Below are 17,634 nucleotides of genomic sequence, written 5' to 3' on the forward strand. Positions count from 1 at the left end.
TCCAGTGGAGTAATGGGGGCTTGTTAATAGTATTAAAAAACTGTGATGATAATACAGTCTTGAATGGATGAAATCCCACTGTGAATCTTTATAACAGTAAGAAGTAAAGTTCAAATTTGGAGACTTAGTTAACCTTTCTGTTGAAGAATTTAATCTACATCTGTCTCCCTCTTACTCTAATTGAATTGGTGTAACAGTAACTACATGTTTAAAACATTCAAATTATATTTTATTTCAAATAAGAGTGGCTTAAATAGCTGAGCTGACACTGAAAATCCCTCTAAATAAGCTTTAAACCAGTTCTTCATATTTCAATTAGAGAAAGTGGAAGATTAATTTGCTGTTTTTTAAATAAGACAATGAAGGATTACAATAAATGTTGAATTGTGTTGGTTTGTTGAAAATGTGGTGGCCAATAGAACACTTGTTTTTGATGACTTAATCCTGTTAACATCATTTGAATTATACTAAGAATCAGTCAAATATAACTTCAAGGTTTAAGAGTAAACTCTATTCTCTGATCTATCACTTAAAGACTTGTCTGTTCTTCCTACATGCACAAGGCCTTCTACTGAAGTCAGTGGGTGTTGTGTGAACACTGGAAGAACTGAATAGGCTTGAAAAGCTCCATTATGTGGTTCAGAGAGGAAAATTTAGCTCTGCAAATTCAATTTTTGTATCCAGTTTTGCAAGGAGATATACTGAAAAATATCTGAATGTATTTGATTAATTATAGAAATAATTAAGGAGATTCTGAAAAGAGTGTTCCAGGATAATTTTTCATCTTCTAATTTTGCAACTGGTAAATTGCATATGTATATGCACATAAATGCAAAATCCACATTTGCACAGATACATTGGGTAGACTTGCAAATACTTGATTTGTGCATTCAAATGCAGGTTTTGTATGTGCAAATGGAAATTTATGCATGAAGATTTAGAGACAAGTTTGAGACCAGTTGGGAATCTGTCTCTCCATGTCCACTAAAGATATCTGTGCTATACAAGTAGAGAAAGAATTGAACAGAACCATTCTGGGCTAATATGTAGAAAAACAAATGCAACTGCGCGAGAAGTTTAATCATTTATTTTCCAATGTTTATTCATAGACATAGATTAAACCTATTATACATAACATACCTATTTTATTGTTTGTCCCTGGGGGTGCATTAATGCTTACTGGAATGTGGTTTTCTTCCAGGGCACTGTAATCAGGTTTGACAGCTGCTGCAGTGATGTGTGCCAAAACAAATTGTAGTTATTTTTCGTCCTTTCTCCAGTAAACAACTTATCCCAAGAATGAACCACCTTAATGAGAAATAGTCTGAAAACCTTTTGCTAACACTTTTGTAATTCTTGGTTAAGGGGTACCATCAATCTGGTGAGGATGGATATGGCAGAAGGATGGTGCAATTGCTAGGATGCTAGCCTAGGACATAGGAGACCTAGGTTCAGTTCTCTACTACACCTTTCCAGTGTGACCTTGGGCACTTCCCTTAGACTCTCTGTGCCTCAGCTTTCCATCTGTAACGGGGATAATAGTACTGCGCTGTCTCATAGGGGTCTTTTGAGGCACTCAGACACTAGGGCAATGGGCACCATATAAGTATCTAAAATAACTCTGAATGTGATCAGTTATATTTAGCCATTGAGCAAAGTGCATGATTGACAACACTAAAACTGAAAGCCTCTATTTCTTCCAATAAGAGAGAAGAAAAGAGAACTAAAGATAGATCATGCTGCCTGATGACATGATATTCCTCTGTAGCATAGCATTGTTATGGCAATGAGCATAATATATACGTATCTACTTGGATTTCTATATATAAGGTTCAAGATTCCCAATAATACCATGCTACTGTGTGCCTAAACACTGTTCTTGACTGAGCAGTTGTATTATGGGCAGGGCTGGAGCACCACCTGTTATAAAAGTTGCTCAGCACTTCCCATTATTATAAGACTCTGTTTTCAGTTGCTTATTTGCCAGACTTTAACCATTTGGGCTGACATTTTCCATGCTGGATGTCTGCCTCAGGCTGAATTTTAATGGTGTGTGTGTGTGTGTGTGTATATTTCATTATATATAATGAAAGAGCATACTATGTTGCTAAGACTGTCAGTTGTGGTGGTAGTGCATTTTTGTCATTTGGATATTGGACAGAGGCTCCCAGTTCATTTCAAATTGACTGGTTATACTGCTAAACTAGGCTAAATTCCATGTAAAAGTCTCCCGAATCTAACAGTCTCCTCACCCTGAAATACTTTATCATCTGCCCATAACATGTTCTAGATACCAATTCTCCCATCCATTGAAACAGCACTTGTTACTGAAATAATTAAGTTTTGGTGACAGTATATATGTATGTAAATTTTTTTAAAAATAGGACAAAACAAAAGTCACTGAAGGAATAAAATAGGACTTGTAGCAGTATATTTTTAAAGACAATTTCAAGATGTTCATTGTAAAAATGCAGAGCAACTGGTACTTGCTTAACTGATGTAAGTTAACTCTCAACAATAACATACTTTGGCAATAGTTCAGCATTTACATAGAGACATGATTTGTTATTTTAAGATGCCTTCTGTGATCATTAATATACACTTTTTCATTTCATGTCCAGGCCTGCTTGATTTTGCTGCCTAAAAGTCACAACAGATGGATGCCACACTGAGGTGTGCCGAATAGAATGAATATCTCTCCACTGTCTTTTAATTGGTTATTTATATTAAGATACATCCTGCCATGACCATTCTTCTATAATTATTTTTTAACTTTTAACTTTCTGGTTTATTTTAAGTGCTCTAGCTTTTAAAGTAAAAGTTATTTGAGTGTAAGGAAGAGAGAGACATGACAGACTGACATTGTGTTAGCTACAAGCAAGGTAAAGTGTATTAGAAGAGAATATGGGCTGTCCACATCTCGATCCCATCAAAGTTATCTCTTTAGAAGGCTTATGTTTTATGAATGAGCAAAATACTGTGCTTAAGAATAAAGTCCATCATATATTGCATGAGTTTCCAGAACTGACAGTGGAGAAATGTTTGTGCATGATTGTTCTATTTTTTAGAAAAGTATATGTTCAGATTGGGTGCAATTACCAGTAACTTTCATCTCTGTTGAACTATTAAAATGGAAACAGAGATTTCTCTTGGTTAGAGTGGGGATTTAGTGAGTTGTTTCTGGAAATATATCTTACTCAGCTTGAAATCAATAGAAGTTTTGCATGCACAAACATTGTAGGATTGGGCTTTTATAAAAATTCAGTATTTTAAAAATATTTTGTAGAAAACAAGAATAAGCAGTTAAGTAAAAATTAACAAGAAAATAGAATGAACAAGGTTTTCGTAGGTCTAAGACTGAACAATTAATGGAACTTTAAATTTTTAAAAACTTTTGTGTAACTGGGGCAATTGTATGTCTGATCAACTTCAAAAAGTTAAAAAAGTAATATCATCTTGAACACTTCATTTGCTGATAGATTACACTTTTTTATGCAGGCTGGAATGCAATAGCAATATTGACCTGAAGGCTTGCAAGGCTTTTAATGCTCCCATAATCTTATTTTTTAAGTAAATTGAAATGACCTAAAAATGCCAAGAGCAACCTAACTTCTCACCCGTTATTGTTTAATCATAATAATACAATACCTCTTCCCTCAATAAAAATCAAAGAATGTAGAGTATCTGTCCATAATTGTGGAGACATGCTCACTCAAATATATATTCGATATTGTCAGATTTTTTTTTTTTAAATCAGAATCACTGGCACTGTCAGTTTTATCAATTATATTGATGCAGAGAAGCCTTCATTTTTAATGAATATGAGTATTTTTGTTTTCAAGCCAAATCTTACAGAAGTAGCCATTGGATTTGTGAGAGGAATGATAAAGTCAAACAGTACTAATGAAATCAGAAGTCTGAAAATATGTTGAATTTCACAGATTGACAGTATCTTTTATGATTTGACATGTGAAAGTAGACAGGTTTAGAGGCAAACCCCAGCCCATAGTATCTAAAATCACAACTCAGACTATTTCATCACAGCTGATTTCCAGGTTTGGTTTGTCCTATGTCACACTTAGAATGTATAGTCAAGTGGGTGATTTTTAAAATATGGACCAAAAACCCCCACTCTTTTTTCCTTTGTCTAAATAATACATACACAATGGGGATTTGGATTTACAAATGCTGCATCAAATGAAAATCATGTTAGTATATATCATTATTTTGAGTTATTTCTATTTTCCCAGTACACTTAAAAATTTAATTTAATTGGTTAAAAATAGTGATGTATGATCAGAGTAGTTCTTTGAAGGCTGGAAATTCTTAGCAGGCTTTTTAATATTTAAATATTATTTACATTTCACATAATGCAATAGATGTGCAGAGTCCATAAAATATAGTTTTCATGCATTTTTTGTAGATGATAATTTCAGATGTATAACAAATTTATAGTATTTCAAATATTGTCTGCAAGATGTTTAACACCAGATTGGCTCTAGCCTTAGTGAGCCTGTAAGAATAGGAAGAGGGGAAAGTGTGAGAAGATGGGTGGGGGAAAAAGTGCAAGGAGCTTTTTACTCAGTTTCAGTGTCCCGGGCAAGGGCTAGGGACTATGACAAACCTAAAGAGAAAGTGAGAGACCTGAAAAGAGCAGAACTGGCTACAATTTTCAAAAATGACTAGTGAATTTGGGTGCCTTAGTTTTCAGGTGCCCAACTTGAGATCCCCTAGTGGGACATGACTTTTAGAAAGGGCTGAGCATCCCCATTCTGAAAATCAGGCCCCTTTAAGATGTTTCAAAATCACTAATCTTGGTCTCTGTCCTTATCCATTTATTACTAACTCTTCCTAGCTCCCAAGACTAAGTGCCTAGCTCATTTTGGCTCAGTAAAAATAATAAATAATGATTCCCATTCTTTACTCAGAACAATCAAGTTTATTATACTAATCCTATTTGTATCACAACAAAGTACCACACATCCTTCAACAGCAGGAATGAAAAGTTAAATTCTTCATTAAGTATTTCACTTTTTTTTAAACATCTCACAACAAACCTCAGGAAATACACTCTATGGGACCTGTTCTGCCCTTAGAACTACATAGATGAACTTGGAGATTTGGAATACCGGTATATTATATGGCTGAGAGGCTGACAGTAGACTCTTTGCTTGATCAGCCATTACGCTACCACTCTCCAAAAAGCATTTATTTGCAGAGCTCCATGTCTTCTGTTTGTATATGAGGCATCATCCAAAAGAGGTGAATTTTTTCCCCCAAAGTGGGCAGATTTAAGAACATGCATAAATCCTTCCTGTACTACCCTTGAAACTAGTGGATCTGGGGTCAAATAATTGAGCATCAGTTATTTCTGACCTTAACTGGAATAACTTGTATTCTCAAGCTTCCTCAGATGGGTAGCCTAGAGGGAGCTTTCTGGCTATATGTTTTATATGTCTAAAGAAAAGATCCAAATGTAAAGTCTAGCTCTCAGGGACATCATGTGGATAAATTGTGACACTGCTTGGAGCGTTTTAGGTCTGTAAACCAACAGCTGGATTATATTGGTACATATACAGTATGTATTTTTTCCCCTGTGTGATTGGTAATCACCGTTATTGAGAAAGATCTGTGTTATGTTCAGAGTGTGTGTGTTTGTATGTATGAATGTATATGTATATATATTCTAGGAAACTTGATAAGGAGCAGTTATCTCTAATGAGGCAAATGGTAGATACCAATACTTTTACATAGCGACTCAGTGTAGCATGGGCAATGTATACAGTATGTGTTGGTGAAAAACTGACTTTATTTACCAGAAGTGCAGGCAGGGCCGACTCCAGCTTTTTTGCCGCCCCAAGCGGCGAAGGGGAAAAGAAAAAAAAAAGAAAAACCTGATTGAGCTGCCGCCAAAGAGGAGAGAGAGTGAAGGACCCGCCGCCGAATTGCCGCCAAAGACCCGGACGTGCCGCCCCTTTCGATTGGCTGCCCCAAGCACCTGCTTCCTTCGCTGGTGCCTGGAGCCGGCCCTGAGTGAAGGGCTGGAAACCTGCACATATGCAGATCCAGGAGGATCAAAGAGCCTACTTTGGCAAAAATTCTTCTGTCGTTAAAGGGCCAATTCCTGCAGTGCTTCCCAGAGAAGTCATTTTAATTTTTTGCTTAAAGAGCATTTTTCTTCAAGAGATGAGAATCCAACTCTTTGCATGTAACATATTTGCAGAGACCACAAATTTGTCCAACGCAGTACATTGCATGATTAAGCATAGCATGAATTCAAAGTAGATAGGAAAGGATATAAAATCCCTTTGTGTGATAATTGGAGTTTTGAGCTGCAGACCTAGGCATGAAAAAAGTGATTGTAGATGTCTGTGGTAGGGTTTCCACACTGGATCAGGTAGGTTAATGACCTATTCTGGAGATTGGGGTTGAACTTCAGTATTGCAACTTTTGCCAGCAATATCAAGTTTAGAGGGAGGGCACTCCAGCAGGAGGGAATGAAAGGGAGAAAGCAGGCTTCAGTGTGAACATTTCCTTAACAGAGGGATTTTGAATCTGAGGTAGAGAGAAACTCAAGGGTAAACTGAGCTGCCCTGCACTAGGAGCCCTAGGAGTGGCCTAATCTGAGGAGAAAGCTTGGATTGGATTTTGTCACTTTATTGTTCATTTGTTCATAAAATCAGTCCCCCAGAAAGGGGTGAGTTTTGATCTTGCACAGGGTTTATGGTCTGTTCATGCGCAGGTGGGAAAATCACCTGCTCACAGCATCTATTTTTTAATAACTTAAATTGAGAAGAAAAAAATATATATAATGAAGAAAAACTTTATTTCTGGTCAAATGAAAGTATTTTAGTACAATTACTTCATTTTGGCTAGGAAGTGTTAAAATAATGTTGCTTTTTAAATAAGTATATTCATTTTTTAAATTACTCAGGTTCCACTTGAATGCTGTTATCAATACACCTCTGTGCAATGATGTTAGTCCTAGTTTTTTGGCTTTAACTGTGCAGAATCTGTTGCAAATTAGAGGTTCATTCTGCTGTGTTTTCTGGTTTTGTCTTCCCCTTCATGTGATTTTTTTTTTTGGTGTTACTTATACAGTAGAAATCGGTGAAATGAATAATCTAGAAGTGTGTAACTATTTAATTTTACGTTCTTTCATTTAGACAGTTTGCTGGGGATGTGGGTACTACTATATTAGATGTTTGCAATTCTTCTAGCTTGGAAGTCTATATGCTTACCACTATGTAAGAAATGCTTAATATTGAGATCATTTCTCCTTTCTCAACATTTTGTAGAATGGTTTGAAACTTTTTTGGATGGAATTCAACCCCATTCAGATTGCTTGCAGAGGACCTCTGTAGTGGGATGATTTTCACTCTTTGAGCACAGTTTACGTGTGTGTGTGTGTGTGTGTGTGTGTGTGTGTGTGTGTGTGTGTGTGTGTGTGTGTGTGTAAATAACTATTATAAGGCTCCAATCCAGTAAATACATGTTTCACTTAAAGTGATGCATATGTATATTTGCATGATTGGACATGAATAAACTAAGTGCCAGTTACTAAACATGTTAACAGATTGTCTTGAGTTGATGATTTTTTATGTATTATTTCTTCTGCAAACCAGAAGAAATATTGCACATATAAATTGGTTGCACACACACACAAAATATTGAAAGAAACAAAACATTGAAAGAAATAATTCACTTAAAATTTCCTTTTACCATCTTTAAGTAAAGGTCAGTTTTGTAAATGATAATGTATTCTCAAGCACTGGGTAAGAAAATGAATGTTTGATTTCTTCCATTTTGTTTCAAATCAGGTAAAGGCTTGTCAATTATAATATAAGTTGTGATCTTCATGAAAACAACAAAGATATGTGAATGTAAATATGTGTAAGTTAAAATTAAGATATTAAGGCATCTGTCTTGTATTTTTATGATATATCCAAGTTAGGACAATTACAATGAACAAAATTAAACTAGTTGTAAATAGTCACTGTACTCACTAAAATATATGTGCAGACATGCTTTTTGCAGACAGTTCATGCATATATATACTTGGAAATTTCTTAATGTGTTGTCTTGTCGCACATACATGCATTACACATTATTGTCCATGTCAGTCTTTTCATCACTTTCACTATCCTCTGGCAAATCCTTGTCTGATTATGCTTCACTGGATACTGTGAAATTGTTTCTACAATGTCAGGTCATATTTGTAGGTCTCAGTGCAGAAAAGTGCAATCCTGTACAGGATCTCTGCAACAGTTCTTGCTACAATGGGTGCTGCATGATGAAGGCAAAACTTTCATGGTGGTAGTATTCTCATTATCTTGATTGTCTGACACCCACATTCATCTCAAAGTCAAATCATGTCAAACTATGAGGGCATATTTGGTACTTTTGCATGCTGAACCAGGGTGTCCTTGGTTGATATAAGAAGATTAAGTTAAGCAAAGGGTCTTACAGGGTCATATGCAGCTGATACATTGGTCAAGAAAGACATTTTATGTCAGTGCATGGACGTGTCTCTTGACTTGTCTGCATTGTGGTTTATATTGATTACAGGGCCGGCTCCAGGCACCAGTGAAGGAAGCAGGTGCTTGGGGCGGCCAATGGAAAGGAGCAGCACGTCCGGGTCTTCAGCAGTTCGGCGGCGGGTCCGTCCATCCCTGTCGGAGGGAAGGACCCGCTGCCGAATTACCGCCGAAGAATGAAGCGGCGCGGTAGAGCTGCCACCGATCGCGGCTTTATTATTATTATTGTTTTTTCTGCTTTGCCGTTTTTGGGGTGGCAAAAAAGCTGGAGCTGGCCCTGATTGATTATCCCATCAAAGTTTCTGAGGTATTCAAATACTTCAGAGGTTGCCAAGATATCGTTGAAAGCTTTGATTTTGTGTTTTTAATAGCTCAGAGGCTATTTAATATCTTCTCAAGTACCTGGAGGAGTTTCTGAGGCTTCCTACTTTCTGATTAATAGGGTTTGCTAGGGCTGATATCAGTCCTGATCTAGATTTCCACAGCTTCTTTTGATGCTGAAATATATTTCTCTGCAGAAAATATATACCAAGTACTGTACATCAGTATTCAAAGAGCTGATAATCAGTGACTGATAGATAGGAGGGGAATTTGTACCTGTGTTTGTTTCTTCCTGTCTGGTGAAGAGAGTTGGCATCTTTCAGCGTTTTTTTTAATTGAGTTGACAAGCACATGTGGTAAGAACCAGAAATCCATCTGCAGTGAAAAGAACTTGGAATATATAGGGTTAACAAGTCACAATAGGGCATTGTTTTCCAGAGCCCAGAGAGAGAGAGACTGGTGATAAACCAATAACCTGTACTCCCTGAACAGGGTTAACAAGATGGCAATCTAAACTAGATCTTGCCATTCCAGATCCAGATTTTCAAAGGGTCTTAACCCAGCCTCTAATTTAGTGACTGCTATTTTGAGCCTGCAGTCTGCCTGAGCAAACTAAGCCGAGGATGGAGTACTTAAAAACTCGTGAGAGCTTACAGGAGGTGGGAAAGACTTCTGACCTGTTCTGACAAGCAAGTGATTCCAACTGGCTGGTGAAGTCTGATGCCGGATCTTACCAAACATGGATGGTGCTTATCTGTCTTGGCAGCCTTTTGGTGAGGATTTTTGAGCTATGCTAGCACACTCTAATCCTATTTTATCACCCTTACTCAGAACTGTTTATCCAATGAATCCCCCTGAGTATTGTGGGCCCCCGTTAACTCTTGGTCACAGTTGAACACACCAGCTGCATCTTCCCCTTTTCCCCAAGGTCTCTCTGACTGGTTGCCTTGGAACTTTTGGACTCTATCACTCTGTGCAACAGCTTCTCAAACATTCTCCTCTTTGAAACCCATCAGTTCCATTTAACCACTGGGGGCATGGGAAATAATATTATCCACGCTTATTTCCCTTTTACTTCCTACTCTCTGAACACTTTCCCGTGCACTCCTTCTGGATGCTTCTTGTGGTATGTGCCTCAACACTGGCTCCAATCCAAAAGAGGAAGGACCTGTGACTCTTTCCACAGAATTTTCAACTCTGGTCAGTAATCCATCTAGGCTCTCAGCTAAGGTTGTTATGGTTAGGCTATAGTATTCTCACCTAAACTTGAGTTTCACGTTTTTGTGTGTACCATTAACTGATTTAATTTGGGGTATATCTTGCATAGTTGGGAGCTTTTGCTTCATAAGTAATCTAATATCAGTTTCATATATGATAACTGAGATTTATTTTTCAGCTAAAATGTGAATATAGGTGCATAATATAGACAGTAAAAGAGACAAATTAGTTTTCTGTAAGGAATCTGAACCCTTCTGTCATCTGTCTTTGTAAATACAGAGGATGACAATAAAGAACTCTGAACAGAATTAACAAGTTTTCTTCATCTCAATTTTCATTGCTCTTTGGAAAGAAAACTCTTTGACCTCAGTTACACTTGTATAACCCAGTTTGGTTTTATAGGTTTAACTGAGAGAAGAACTTGTCCCACTACGTTCTGTGAGACCCAGCAACAGAACACTTATTTTTATATAGAGGGAGTTCTCTTGGAAAGGACAGAAAGTACTCAAAGGTCATGGTGGGTTAAGACTCTGGAAGCTGTTACTAAGAAACTTAAATTTGACATTGTTAATCACAGCACCGAGGAATTTTCTTTCCTACAATCTACTTACTGGTTGTTTATAGATTGCAGATTATGATAGGGTGTGCTAAATATGCCACTTGCCATCAGATAGAGCTTACTAATTATGAAAAGCTCTGAAAAGTTTGCAACAGGCTTTAATATATGATGTGCAAGATGTATTAGTACTGCTGAGTAAATGAAGGGATAATATCAATAAAATGCATAATTCAGACAAAAGCCATTTATTGTAGAGTCAGAAACTCTGTACTTTTTGGAGTGGGATGTAACATTACAGCCGACAGAGAGGGGGAGAGAGAATGAATGCTGTTGTCCTAACTGAAGTGGCAGACATTGCTGGGATAATAGTCTGCCTCAGTGAGATAACGCTGTTTATAAGATTAGAGAATTTGGCAACACTTTATATTTAGAGCACTAAATACTTAGTTTAGACTTGATTGATGGTTATTTTAGGTTTACTTAGTAAAATACTTTTAAAGGTGCCCCTAATCGTTTATGGGGATGTTGACCCATTTCTTGCAAAGCTAAATTTAAAAAAAATTGCAGAAAAATATTCTGATATTACCAGATAAAATATTAACAGACCATTTTTAGATGTATGCTGTGCTCTGCTTTGGGTTCATGCCTTGCTCTGCATATACAAATATATAACTTTTATCTCTGAGGTATAGTCTCTCAATACTAGGAGTTATGTGAATGTATTGTGGGAGAAAATAGACCTGATTTTCCTTTCATTTACATCAGTGGAGCCCAATAACTTTAGTAGAGTTACTCCAGATTTGAACCAGTGTAAGTGAAAGGAAAATTTGGACCCTATATCTTATTCTGCTTTTGTTGGCTGATCTACTGTCCATCCTTACTGCATCTCATGTCCGAGTTAGATATGCTTAGAGGTCAACATGAAGAGATCGCAGCAGACACAGCATTCCTAAAAAGTCATTTGCATATCTGTAAAGCAACCTGGATTCCTTGCTGGTTTATTTATGAAACGTGGTAGTAGTTTGTAGCCAATCAGAGTAATTGGCATTTAATTTAATAACAATACCCCTATAAATATAACCCGTGTTTGTTATGCATAGTGTTCTGACAACATATACTTCCTCCTGCATTTCTTCACTGTAGTGATTCTGTTAGACACTATGAACTTTTGATTGGGCCCATAGCTTCTGTTTTTACTAGCATCTGAGAATTCAGAAAAGAACCGGAAGATAAAGGGTCTGAAACTAGATCAAAAACTCAGCGTTAATCTCTTGCAAAACAGCTAAAGAATAGTTTTATTAGTTTAGCTAAAGGGAACACTCCTGTTAATAAATGTGTGTGACTGTAAAATACTTCTTATTATTTGATACAAGCAGGGCTTGGTGAATCTACCCACCCAGGACAAACAGGAATAATTTCTGGGCAAGTTCTATCAACTTCACAGAAAATAAGATTTTATTAAAAATATGTATTTCTAACCATCCTGATTGTGAAGATAACCTTCCAAACGGCAACTGAGTGTGAACTGATTCAGCGAGCCGTGATATGTTAATGAGTGTGCCATAAATAGTTTTGTAGGAGTATGTCATAGAGTTTACGGCCAGAAGGAATCCCTTGATCTTCTAGTCTGACCTCCTGTATATCACAGGCCATCAACACCACCCAGTACCCGCACACTAAACCCAGCAACTGAAATAAGACCAAAGTAAATGAGACCAAGAGGAGACTAGACTGTTATGTGCATAGGCAGAGAATAGGAGGGACCAAGGTACACCAGTGCTCGAGGCCTCTGCAGTGGCAGGGAAAATTTTAAGTGAGATATACCCAGATGATCCTGACAAATCACCTGCACTCACATGCTGGAGAGGAAGGCAAAAAAACCCCAAGGTCACTGCCAGTCTGACCTGGTGGGGAATTACTTCTGAACCCCACATGTGGTGATCAGTTAGACCCTAGGCATGGGAGCAAGAACCAGCCAGCCGTGCACCTGAGAAAGGGAGGAACAGGACTCTGAGGTGACACCGTGCACTCTATGTCCACTGTCGAACTCCAGCTGTGGCCATCCTTGATGCATCAGAGGAAAGGGATAAAAAAAACTTCCCAGAATGCGTTGGGAGAAAAAAATCTCTTCCCGACACCTGCCAGTAGCCATCTGAAGCATGAGCTCTTGGAACATAAGATATAAACTAGGGATGTAACGCAATTTAAAAAATTAATCATGATTAATTGTGCAATTAATCAGACTGTTAATAATAGAATACCATTTATTTAAATATTTTTGGATGTTTTCTACATTTTCAAATATATTGATTTCAATTACAACACAGAATACAAAGTGTACAGTGCTCACTTTATATTTATTTTTGGTTACAAATATTTGCACTGTAAAAAAACAAAATAAATAGTATTTTTAAATTCACCTAATACAATACTGTAGTGCAAGCTCTTTAAATGAAAGTTGAACTTACAAATGTAGAATTATGTAAAAAAAAAAAAAATTGCATTAAAAATAAAACAGTGTAAAATTTTAGAGCCTGCAAGTCCACTCAGTCCTACTTCTTGATCAGCCAATCACTCAGACAAAATTTGTTTACATTTGGAGGAGAGAATGCTGCCTGCTTATTGTTTACAATATCACCTGAAAGTGAGAACAGGCATTCGCATGGCATTATTGTAGCAGGTGTCGCAAGATATTTATGTGCCAGATGCGCTAAAGATTCATCTGTCCCTTCATGCTTCAACCACCATTCCAGAGGACATGCGTCCATGCTGATGACAGGTTCTGCTCGATAACGATCCAAAGCAGTGCGGACTGATGCATATTCATTTTCATCATCAGAGTCAGATGCCACCAGCAGAAGGCTGATTTTCTTTTTTGGTAGTTCAGGTTCTGTAGTTTCCACATCAGAGAGTTACTTTTTTAAGACGTCTGAAAGCATGCTCCACACCCTGTCCGTCTCAGATTTTGGAAGGCACTTCAGATTCTTAAACTTTGGGTCGAGTGCTATAGCTATCTTTAGAAATCTCACATTGGTATCTCCTTTGGGTTTTGTCATATCTGCAATGAAAGTGTTCTTAAAACAAAGAACATGCTGGGTCATCATCCAAGTCTGCTATAATATGAAATATATGGCACAATGCAGGTAAAACACAGAGCAGGAGACATACAATTCTCTCCCAAGGAGTTCAGTCACAAATTTAATTAACGCATTATTTTTTTAACAAGCATCATCAGCATGGAAGCATGTCCTCTGGACTGGTGGCCAAAGCATGAAGGGGCATACAAATGTTTAGCATATTTGGCACGTAAATACCTTAAAATGCCAGCTACAAAACTGCCATGCGAACATCTGTTCTCACTTTCCGGTGACATTGTAAATAAGAAGCGGGCAGCATTATCTCCTGTAAATGTAAACAAACTTGTTTCTCTTAGCGATTGGCTGCACAAGATGTAGGACTGAGTGGACTTGTAGGCTCTAAAGTTTTACATTGTTTTGTTTTTGAGTGCAGTTTTGTAACAAAAAAACTACATTTGTAAGTTGCGCTTTCATGATAGAGTTTGCACTACAGTAAGTACTGAGGTGAACTGAAAAATACTATTTCTTTATCATTTTTACAGTGCGAATATTTGTAATAAAAATAATATAAAGTGAGCACTGTACACTTTGTATTATGTGTTGTAATTGAAATCAATATATATCAAAATGTAGAAATATTTAATAAATTTCAGTTGGTATTCTAATGTTTAACAGTGCGATTAAACCGTGATTAATTGTGATTAATTTTTTTGAGTTAATTACTTGAGTTAACTGCAATTAACAGCCCTAGTATAAACCAGAAGTGAGCCCCAGGGCTGTTGAGTCCTGCCTCTTACCATCACGAGCAACCCCATCATATTGTAGCACTGAGAAATCTGTCCAGCTCTCTCAAAACTAATTGAGTTATTTGCTCCCACAACTTCCTATTGGGAGACTGTTCCCAGAACCTCACCCCTGTGTTAGTTAGAAACCTTCTTCTAATTTCATGTCTGAATTTGTATTTATCCATTTGTTCTTGTGCCAACACTGTCCTTTAGTTTAAACAGCTTTTCACCCTCCCTGGTATTTATCCCCTAATGTATTTATAGAGAGCAATCATATCCCCTCTCAGCCTTCTTTTGGTGAGATTAAACAAGCCAAATTCTTCCAGTCTCCTCTCATGAGAAAGGCCCTCCATTATCCTGATCATCCTAGTAGGATAGGAGCAGCTGCTGCTGGTCAGGGAGAGGAGGACGGGTACAGGCCCTGCTGTAATGGTGGCTGCTACTCTTAGGAGTAGGGTGCCATGGGAGAAGAGCTATTTCCTTCATCCCTTAGAGCAGGAGGCCCCTGGATGGGGGCGGGGCAGCCATCCTAGCTGAGAGCTATTTGTGTGTAGAGGTGCCAACCCTCCCGGTTTTGCTGGGAGTCTTCCGGAATCATGCCCTATCTCCCAGAGGCTACTGAAGCCAAACTGGGAGATTTTAGGCCGCTAAAAATCCAGTGGGGCTCTGTGCCACGCCCAGAAGTGGCTGGCATGTGCTTGCGGGTCAGGGGGGGCTCAGTGCACTGCCCCCACCCCAAGCGCTGACTCAGCAGCTCCCATTGGCTGGGAACTGTGGCCAATGAAAGCTGCGGGTGCAGTGCCTGCAGGCAGGGGCAGCGCATGGAGCCCCTTGCCGCCTTCCCCCCCGCCCCCCTCCAGGGGCTGCAGGGATGTGCCGGCCGCTTCCGGGAGTGGCGCAGGGCCAGGGCAGGCTGTGATGATGCCCAGGAGCCGCCCGAGGTACGCGCCGCCTGGACGGAGCCAGCACCCCTCACCCCCTACTGTGTCCCAATCCCCTGCCCCAGCCCTGAGCCCCCTCCCGCACCCAAACTCCCTCCCAGAGCCTGCACCCCCTCCTGCACCCCAATGCCCTGCCCCATCCCGGAGCCACCTCCAGCATCCAAACTCCCTCCCAGAGCCCACACTGCAATCCCCTGCCCCAGCCCTGAGCCCCTTCCCGGAGCCTGCACCCCCTCCTGCACCCCAACCCCCCTGCCCCAGGCTCAGCCCGGAGCTCCCTCCCACACTCCAAACCCCTTGGCCCCAGCCCAGAGCCTGCACCCCCTCCTGCAGCCCAACTCCCTGTCCCAGCCCAGTGAAAGTGAGTGAGAGTGGGGGAGAGCGAGTGACCGAGGGAGGGGGGATGGAGTGAGCGGGGCAGGGTTGGGCTCTCTAGGGCAGGGCAGGGGACAGGGGCAGGGCAAGTGTGTTTGGGTTTGTGTGATTAGACAGTTGGCAACCCTAGTCCCCACCGATGCTGCTGTGTCACATCAGCAGAGAACTGTTTATCCAGTCTATCATTGGGCTCTTCTGGGATGGGGGTGGCAGAGGCCCCCCAATACAAAGCTCTTTGCTGGGGTCAAGTGGGGCCACACAAAAAAAGCTTTTGGTGGCAGGTTGTAGAAGGATTTCCCTCTTCAACTGGAGCCCTTTGTTTAGATGGATGGTGTGATCTGGGAACCTCCCCCCGTCCCGCCTCCCGTTTGCTAGAATGGCAGGCATAGGGATAACTGCTGATAGTCTTCAGGCTGGTTGGGATCTCCTTGCTCCTTAGTCCACTGCTCTGTTTTTTTGGTGGGCTCAGGTATGTCCCTGGAGGAGGGAGATCTCATATCTAGCCACCCCTGAATAGGGCTGTGTGCGTGGAACCAGACAAATGTATTGGGGTTAAGTGGCTTCCCACCATTAATTCACTGTGGAAGAGGGTCCTGCATAAATTATTTTATATGGGGGTGGGTTGGTCCACCATTAATATACTGTGGGCGACACAGAATTATTTCTTTGGTGGAGTGAAGGCCCAGCATTCATTGATTTATTGGGGCACAAAGTTCAGCTGCTGCGAGACCAAAGACTTTAGGCCCAAGCAGTGGGAGTCCCCAGACAAAGGTAGACCGAGTAGGATGGGGAGGAGGATATAGAGTGGTATTGCAGTTGATGCTGGTGTATTTCAGCCTGGCAAGTAGTAATACTCCTCAGGCTGGTAGTGCTGGCCACATTTTTTTCAAGATCTGGATACATCTAGTCATCAGTCAGTCCAAGAAGTGGATTTACAATCTCCTGAGAAGAAAGCAGCTCTATTTAACACAGCTTAGTGTAAACTTTGAATCACTGAAGATGGTTAAGAGTTGTAATGTATATTTCTATATGGAGGTGGTTGCTGTTGGTAACAATAATAAGGAAACATTTAGGAATAGAAATATCTGGGGCAAGTATTTATAAGTTACAAGAATGTATGGATTTATTCAGCTGTTTATCAATAATTAGTGGAGGAGTTCTGCTCTGCTTCCCTTTGAGCTGGGATTCTAGTGCTACCGCTTAGTATTCAAAAGAATTTTTCACAGAGAGTATTTTTCCCATGTTGTCATCTCTAACCTTTACTTTTGAGTCCTTTCCCCTATTTCAGGCACTGAAAAGTTAACAGTTTCTTATATCGGGGAAATATTTCCCTTTTTTTTTTGGTCACTCTTTTCTAACAGTCTGAGTTTTGATGTGATTCACTGTTTCAAGAGCTTTAATGCTTTCATTGGCTGGGTAAATGGTGACAGAGGTATAGCTAGTGCACTTGTTAATGATCTATCTTCTCTTTATGGATTATAGACGAATAAAAGGGTTCCATTTTTGGTTTTGAAACAATCAATTTGATTGTCATAAAAGATAAAAACCTGATTAGTCTTTCACTGAAGTTGTAAACTGATAAAATCAATAAGGATAGTAAAGCTGATCAAAAATGCAGAGAAATTTTTGTAGACATTTCAAATTTTTGAAAATTTCCAATCACTCTGTAAATGAAAATGACAGAAAATGTTTCTTGAAAATTTTTTACAAACAATTTTCTTAGAAAAGTCAAAAATTTTGACCAGTTCTAATAAGTAGTATTGACAGAATATAATGAACCTGATCCTGCAGTTGACAGCATTTGAACTGACTGTTGTGTCC

The 17,634-nt window shown here is 39.2% G+C and overlaps 1 protein-coding gene across 1 annotated transcript in view; it reads left to right on the top strand.

The window, feature by feature from the left end:
• Window positions 1-17,634, top strand: part of LOC135888983 (neural-cadherin-like) — a 113,838-nt gene that overhangs the window by 13,714 nt on the left and 82,490 nt on the right. The window lies entirely within an intron of this gene.

This window comes from Emys orbicularis, chromosome 14 (assembly GCF_028017835.1).
Source record: "Emys orbicularis isolate rEmyOrb1 chromosome 14, rEmyOrb1.hap1, whole genome shotgun sequence".
In the NCBI taxonomy this organism is placed as follows: Eukaryota; Metazoa; Chordata; order Testudines; family Emydidae; genus Emys; species Emys orbicularis.